The sequence below is a fragment of the Rutilus rutilus genome (genome assembly GCF_951802725.1).
Source record: "Rutilus rutilus genome assembly, chromosome: 2".
In the NCBI taxonomy this organism is placed as follows: Eukaryota; Metazoa; Chordata; class Actinopteri; order Cypriniformes; family Leuciscidae; genus Rutilus; species Rutilus rutilus.
In genome coordinates, this window is record NC_140210.1 from 51186052 (window position 1) to 51193077 (window position 7026).

General features: G+C 47.1%; 1 long non-coding RNA gene across 3 annotated transcripts; it reads left to right on the forward strand.

Moving 5' to 3' along the window:
- The first annotated feature begins 1348 nt into the window (after window positions 1-1348).
- On the forward strand, window positions 1349-5486 carry LOC311285921. 3 transcript variants are annotated; one of them, XR_014626454.1, is made up of 3 exons: window positions 1349-1793; window positions 2075-4003; window positions 4525-5486. It is a non-coding gene; the product is annotated as an uncharacterized lncRNA (long non-coding RNA). The 3 variants fall into 3 exon arrangements; XR_014626455.1 differs by lacking the exon at window positions 1349-1793 and adding an exon at window positions 1895-1973; XR_014626456.1 differs by lacking the exon at window positions 1349-1793 and having other exon boundaries at window positions 2121-2213; window positions 2308-4003.
- Window positions 5487-7026: the final 1540 nt, after the last annotated feature.

A 7026-nucleotide genomic window follows, 5' to 3' on the forward strand; every position in this document is an offset into this window, starting at 1 on the left:
GTGGACTGACTAGATCATCTCAAGGGGGTTTATATACACACTGGGGGAACGGAAAACAAACGGTGGGCGTGATTGTGTTACAATGCTTTTTTTGGAGTTCAGTTTTGGATGATGCTGTGAACTATTAACCCTCTCTGTTAATGTTTTACAGAGAAGAAACAGCAGCAGCCCCTCAGTAAATAAGACCAATGGTAAAACATCAAAACACTCAATAATGAGTTTTTTTTTTTTTTTTTTGAAAGGGACACCTACATTAACTTTAGATTATTTACTCAACTTTTTAAAATGCACATCAGCTTCTCCATGAAGAATAAGCTCAGTTTAAATGAAAAAAAAAAAAAATGACTGTGAATATATTGTGAGGAAAATAACTGACCTTGTATTCACTTTCATTTTCTGTTTCAGTGCTGCTCTTTCACCCAGTTAAGGCTGATAAGGGTTTCATGATGTCTTACACAACATCTCCAAGCTATTTGTGAGCTTAGAATTATAAGGTTCTATCTCCACTTTTGGTCGAAATTGAGTTTTTGACATAATCTGATCCATTAGGTGTTTATTAATGCCTGTGTGGTGTTATTTTTGTAAAAAAATATTTTGTTAGTAGTTATTAATAAAATAAAAAGGTTCCATCTCTCCATTGCAGCTGGGATGTAAAAACTTTGATGCTCAATATCTCAGAACTACCCTAAACGGAGATAGAACCGTATCATTCTAAGCTCACGTATTATCAACATAATTATATTGATATTAGAAAATATTTCAACTAAAGCTATTTCTTCCTCAATGTTTTTGTTGTTACTAGTATTTTTTTCTATATTCTATGTCAAAGAAAGTTTTCTTAGGAAATTCTCTGCCAGAAAATGTCATTCGTCATTAGTTCTATCACTCTTGGATATGAGTACCCATTAAAATCATAACACATATCTTGCAATCTAAATAAGCAACCCTACTGATCATGTCCCCTATTATTACAGAACTTTTGTTATGCAGGTAAGAGAGGACCCAATAGCGAATTAACAAAAATAGAGTCTTTAATGAGAACACAGGCTGGCAACACAGGGTGGCAATAATGTAGAAAACAAATCCTCTTCTTGAGAGATAATGGCAAAACAGGCAACCCGCAGAGAGGGCGATATAAAATAAAACAAAAATACTTTTGTAAAAGAAAAATAAGAAAAGTTCAAAAAGAGTCTCTTTAGGCAGCAGGCAGAGAAGACTGTTATGGCGGTGATGTCACGGGGTGACGAAGGCGGGAACCTTTTCTTTTTGAGAATGTGTTTCCCCCGGGGAGTGCTTCCGCGGTGACACCGGGACGGTTCCGGTTTCCCGCGTGAGTGTCATGGCGGCGGGCGAGGCTTGACGAGGAAAACTCGCGGCAGGTGTGAGAGGGGAGGATACAGGATGGTGATTGGGACATGGAGGAGGAAGGTGGCTGATAAAAGGACACTTTGGCAGTGAGGAATGCGCGCAGGAGGGCTCGAGGAGAGGTGAGGCACGCAGCACGCGAGCGGCCGTGGTCGCGGCGGGAGGCCGCGGGAGGGAGAGGACGAGGACGAGAGAGACAGATGAGAGAGACAGATGAGAGAGCCAGAGAAAACTTCGGCTGGATTGCGGGCGGAAGCCTTGGTACACTGAGTCTGTTGAATTGCAGTTTTATTGTGGAAATGAGCACGAGTGAAACCTTACAGTGTGTGGTGGAAATGTGAGTGTGGGAATTATTTCTGCTGTTCACTCGCAATCACAGCTGTCCATTTCTCTCTCTGTCTGAGTCCAGTGAAGAGCCTGCTAATGCTGTGAGTTACACGTGTCTATTCCTCCCTCTGTCTGAGTCCAGTGAAGAGCCTGCTAATGCTGTGAGTTACACGTGTCTATTCCTCCCTCTGTCTGAGTCCAGTGAAGAGCCTGCTAATGCTGTGAGTTACACGTGTCTATTCCTCCCTCTGTCTGAGTCCAGTGAAGAGCCTGCTAATGCTGTGAGTTACACGTGTCTATTCCTCTCTCTGTCTGAGTCCAGTGAAGAACCTGCTAATGCTGTGAGTTACATGTATTCATTCCTCTCTCTGCCTGAGTCCAGTGAAGAACCTGCTAATGCTGTGAGTTACACGTATCCATTTCTCTCTCTGCCTGAGTCCAGTGAAGACCCTGCTAACGCTGTGAGTTACATGTATTCATTCCTCTCTCTGCCTGAGTCCAGTGAAGACCCTGCTAACGCTGTGAGTTACATGTATCCATTCTCTGCTTGAGGCCAGTGAAGAATCTGCTAACGCTGTGAGTTACATGTATCTTCCACTCTCTGCCTGAGGCTAGTGAAGAGCCGGCTAATGCTGGAGAGGCCTGTTGATGCTGAAAGAGCCCGTTAATGCTGGAAGAGCCTGAGGCTAGTGAAGAGCCGGCTAACGCTGGAAGGGCCTGCTGATACTGGAAGAGCCTGCTGATGCTGAAAGAGCCCGTTAATGCTGGAAGAGCCTGAGGCTAGTGAAGAACCGGCTAATGCCGGAAGGGCCTGCTAATGCTGGAAGAGCCTGCTGATGCTGGAAGAGCCCGTTAATGCTGGAAGAGCCTGAGGCTAGTGAAGAGCCGGCTAACGCTGGAAGGGCCTGCTGATACTGGAAGAGCCTGCTGATGCTGAAAGAGCCCGTTAATGCTGGAAGAGCCTGAGGCTAGTGAAGAGCCGGCTAACGCTGGAAGAGCCTGCTGATACTGGAAGAGCCTGCTGATGCTGAAAGAGCCCGTTAATGCTGGAAGAGCCTGAGGCTAGTGAAGAACCGGCTAATGCCGGAAGGGCCTGCTAATGCTGGAAGAGCCTGCTGATGCTGGAAGAGCCCGTTAATGCTGGAAGAGCCTGAGGCTAGTGAAGAGCCGGCTAATGCCGGAAGGGCCTGCTAATGCTGGAAGAGCCTGCTGATGCTGGAAGAGCCCGTTAATGCTGGAAGAGCCTCAGGCTAGTGAAGAGCCGGCTAACGCTGGAAGGGCCTGCTGATACTGGAAGAGCCTGCTGATGCTAGAGCCGGCTAATGCCGGAAGGGCCTGCCAATGCTGGAAGAGCCTGCTGATGCTGGAAGAGCCTGTTAATGCTGGAAGAGCCTGCTGATGCTGAAAGAACCTGCTCCCGAAGAAAAGAGGATGCGGAAGGGACTTTATATTGTTTTTATTATTTAATAAAGAATATTTATTTTTAATTCTGTGTCTGCCTCCTTTGTGTCCACGGTCAGCTCCTCAGGGGCGGCACGCGGGCGGAGGGGTGGGCGGCCCGCTGGCGCTCCACCCCGACCTGTGACAAGTGGCGTAGTCGGCAGGATGCCGCCCTGAGTTGAGCGACCGTGGGCCGAAGGTATGGCGACCAGTTTTTTTTTTTTCCTTTTTTTTTGTTGTTTGTTTTTGCTGTCTCTTTTTTTTTTCTCTTTCTTTTTTTCTTTTCTTCGGCGTCCTGGTGGGGGAGGATGTCACGGGGTGACGAAGGCGGGAACCTTTTCTTTTTGAGAACGTGTTTCCCCCGGGGAGTGCTTCCGCGGTGACACCGGGACGGTTCCGGTTTCCCGCGTGAGTGTCATGGCGGCGGGCGAGGCTTGACGAGGAAAACTCGCGGCAGGTGTGAGAGGGGAGGATACAGGATGGTGATTGGGACATGGAGGAGGAAGGTGGCTGATAAAAGGACACTTTGGCAGTGAGGAATGCGCGCAGGAGGGCTCGAGGAGAGGTGAGGCACGCGAGCGGCCGCGGTCGCGGCGGGAGGCCGCGGGAGGGAGAGGACGAGAGAGACAGATGAGAGAGACAGATGAGAGAGACAGATGAGAGAGCCAGAGAAAACTTCGGCTGGATTGCGGGCGGAAGCCTTGGTACACTGAGTCTGTTGAATTGCAGTTTTATTGTGGAAATGAGCACGAGTGAAACCTTACAGTGTGTGGTGGAAATGTGAGTGTGGGAATTATTTCTGCTGTTCACTCGCAATCACAGCTGTCCATTTCTCTCTCTGTCTGAGTCCAGTGAAGAGCCTGCTAATGCTGTGAGTTACACGTGTCTATTCCTCCCTCTGTCTGAGTCCAGTGAAGAGCCTGCTAATGCTGTGAGTTACACGTGTCTATTCCTCTCTCTGTCTGAGTCCAGTGAAGAGCCTGCTAATGCTGTGAGTTACACGTGTCTATTCCTCCCTCTGTCTGAGTCCAGTGAAGAGCCTGCTAATGCTGTGAGTTACACGTGTCTATTCCTCCCTCTGTCTGAGTCCAGTGAAGAGCCTGCTAATGCTGTGAGTTACACGTGTCTATTCCTCCCTCTGTCTGAGTCCAGTGAAGAGCTTGCTAATGCTGTGAGTTACACGTGTCTATTCCTCCCTCTGTCTGAGTCCAGTGAAGAGCTTGCTAATGCTGTGAGTTACACGTGTCTATTCCTCCCTCTGTCTGAGTCCAGTGAAGAGCCTGCTAATGCTGTGAGTTACACGTGTCTATTCCTCTCTCTGTCTGAGTCCAGTGAAGAACCTGCTAATGCTGTGAGTTACATGTATTCATTCCTCTCTCTGCCTGAGTCCAGTGAAGAACCTGCTAATGCTGTGAGTTACACGTATCCATTTCTCTCTCTGCCTGAGTCCAGTGAAGACCCTGCTAACGCTGTGAGTTACATGTATTCATTCCTCTCTCTGCCTGAGTCCAGTGAAGACCCTGCTAACGCTGTGAGTTACATGTATCCATTCTCTGCTTGAGGCCAGTGAAGAATCTGCTAACGCTGTGAGTTACATGTATCTTCCACTCTCTGCCTGAGGCTAGTGAAGAGCCGGCTAATGCTGGAGAGGCCTGTTGATGCTGAAAGAGCCCGTTAATGCTGGAAGAGCCTGAGGCTAGTGAAGAGCCGGCTAACGCTGGAAGGGCCTGCTGATACTGGAAGAGCCTGCTGATGCTGAAAGAGCCCGTTAATGCTGGAAGAGCCTGAGGCTAGTGAAGAACCGGCTAATGCCGGAAGGGCCTGCTAATGCTGGAAGAGCCTGCTGATGCTGGAAGAGCCCGTTAATGATGGAAGAGCCTGAAGCTAGTGAAGAGCCGGCTAATGCCGGAAGGGCCTGCTAATGCTGGAAGAGCCTGCTGATGCTGGAAGAGCCTGCTGATGCTGGAAGAGCCTGTTAATGCTGGAAGAGCCTCAGGCTAGTGAAGAGCCGGCTAACGCTGGAAGGGCCTGCTGATACTGGAAGAGCCTGCTGATGCTAGAGCCGGCTAATGCCGGAAGGGCCTGCCAATGCTGGAAGAGCCTGCTGATGCTGGAAGAGCCTGTTAATGCTGGAAGAGCCTGAGGCTAGTGAAGAGCCGGCTGATGCTGGAAGAGCCCGTTAATGCTGGAAGAGCCTGAGGCTAGTGAAGAGCCTGCTGATGCTGGAAGAACCTGCTCCCGAAGAAAAGAGGATGCGGAAGGGACTTTATATTGTTTTTATTATTTAATAAAGAATATTTATTTTTAATTCTGTGTCTGCCTCCTTTGTGTCCACGGTCAGCTCCTCAGGGGCGGCACGCGGGCGGAGGGGTGGGCGGCCCGCTGGCGCTCCACCCCGACCTGTGACAGTGACATGCTGCGGGTCTCTCAGTGTTGACAAGGCTCAAATCACAACTGTGGTTACCAGATCTCTTTCAGCATCAGATGAACTGGACAGAACACAAAGATCAAGATGATTACTATGGTATAGATCGCGCTCACCAGGCAGATGCCGACAGGACAGGACAGGACAGGACAGGACTCGGACAGACACAGACAGGACTGTAGTATGCTTCTTGCATGAGAAAATCAAGTGAGAATCCGACAAAGAAAGAAGCAGAAACAGACAGAGAAATAGGGACATAATCAGAGGGGAGAGGGAACAGGTGGGAAGAGAGTAAACGAGGTAGTCAGAGAAGATGAGGAACAGCTGGAGGAAGGGCGAAGGGAAAGAAACAGTAACCGCAAAAATCCAGCAGAGGGAGACAGAGTAGAGAGAAAGATCAAGAACAAGACATAACATGACAAAACATGACAATACATGACAACTTTAATGCTGTTGTTTATCTGCTAAAGTGAATCAAGTCTTTCTGCAGTGAAAAGTGAAAGTGATTGTACACAGAGCTCTGTCTGACATAAACAGTCCTGATTTACAAGAAGAGGTGGGGTTCCTGCTATTTCCTTTTGGCAGTATTGAATATGTGGCTCTAATGCTGTACGCCCATCCGGTGAAGTGAGACAGGAAGTGCACAAGTTATGTTTGTTTGCTCTTTTACAATAAACTTTTACAATTGCTTGATGCAATTTCATAGCTAAAATCCAGTAAACCCAAAAGATAATCCGATGTAGAAATCTCATGGGAGTTTCACATTAGAACTAAAAAGTTCCCCATGCAGATTTCGCTCAGATCTCACTACATGATGACTATATACTAAAAAGTGACCAACATCATCTCATTAGTTTGTCTTACAATTTGTTTACCATTACAAACACACATCTGAAACACACAGTTAAAGCAACCAAAGATCTGATGTTAAACAGTCAAGAGTGAAGAGGCCAAAATAAAGCAAACACTGATCATCATAATGGTGCCCTTTTTTTTTTTTCAAGACATCAACATTTAAACCTCGGTTAATTCTCAAAGAGAGATTCTGTAGACGTGTGACAGAAATAAAGTCAGTCTGATTAGTAATAAGTGAAGCTGGTAATGCTGTTTGTGGAGTTGTTTAATCATCCTCTGCTGAGACCTTGAGAGATCTGTTAGTGTTTAATGTTCTGCTGGGATTTAAAGTGTTTCTGTTGAGTTTCGTGGGTCACCATTGTGTTGAGGAGTAGAGCCTGTGCTTCAGCCCAGGATGAGCAAAAAAAAAACACTGATGATTTGCCGCATGTTGCTTTATTTATCAGGTGGTAAATGTGTAGTTGCTGATACAGTGATGCATAGTTATATTAATTCATGCATGTTGTTTTCTTTTTACGCTGTGAAAAATCATGGCACCACTGTGAGTCTCATGAAAACAATGCAGCTCATCCATTAACATGATTTGCGAGTCCCGTCAGATTGATTTCCATCAG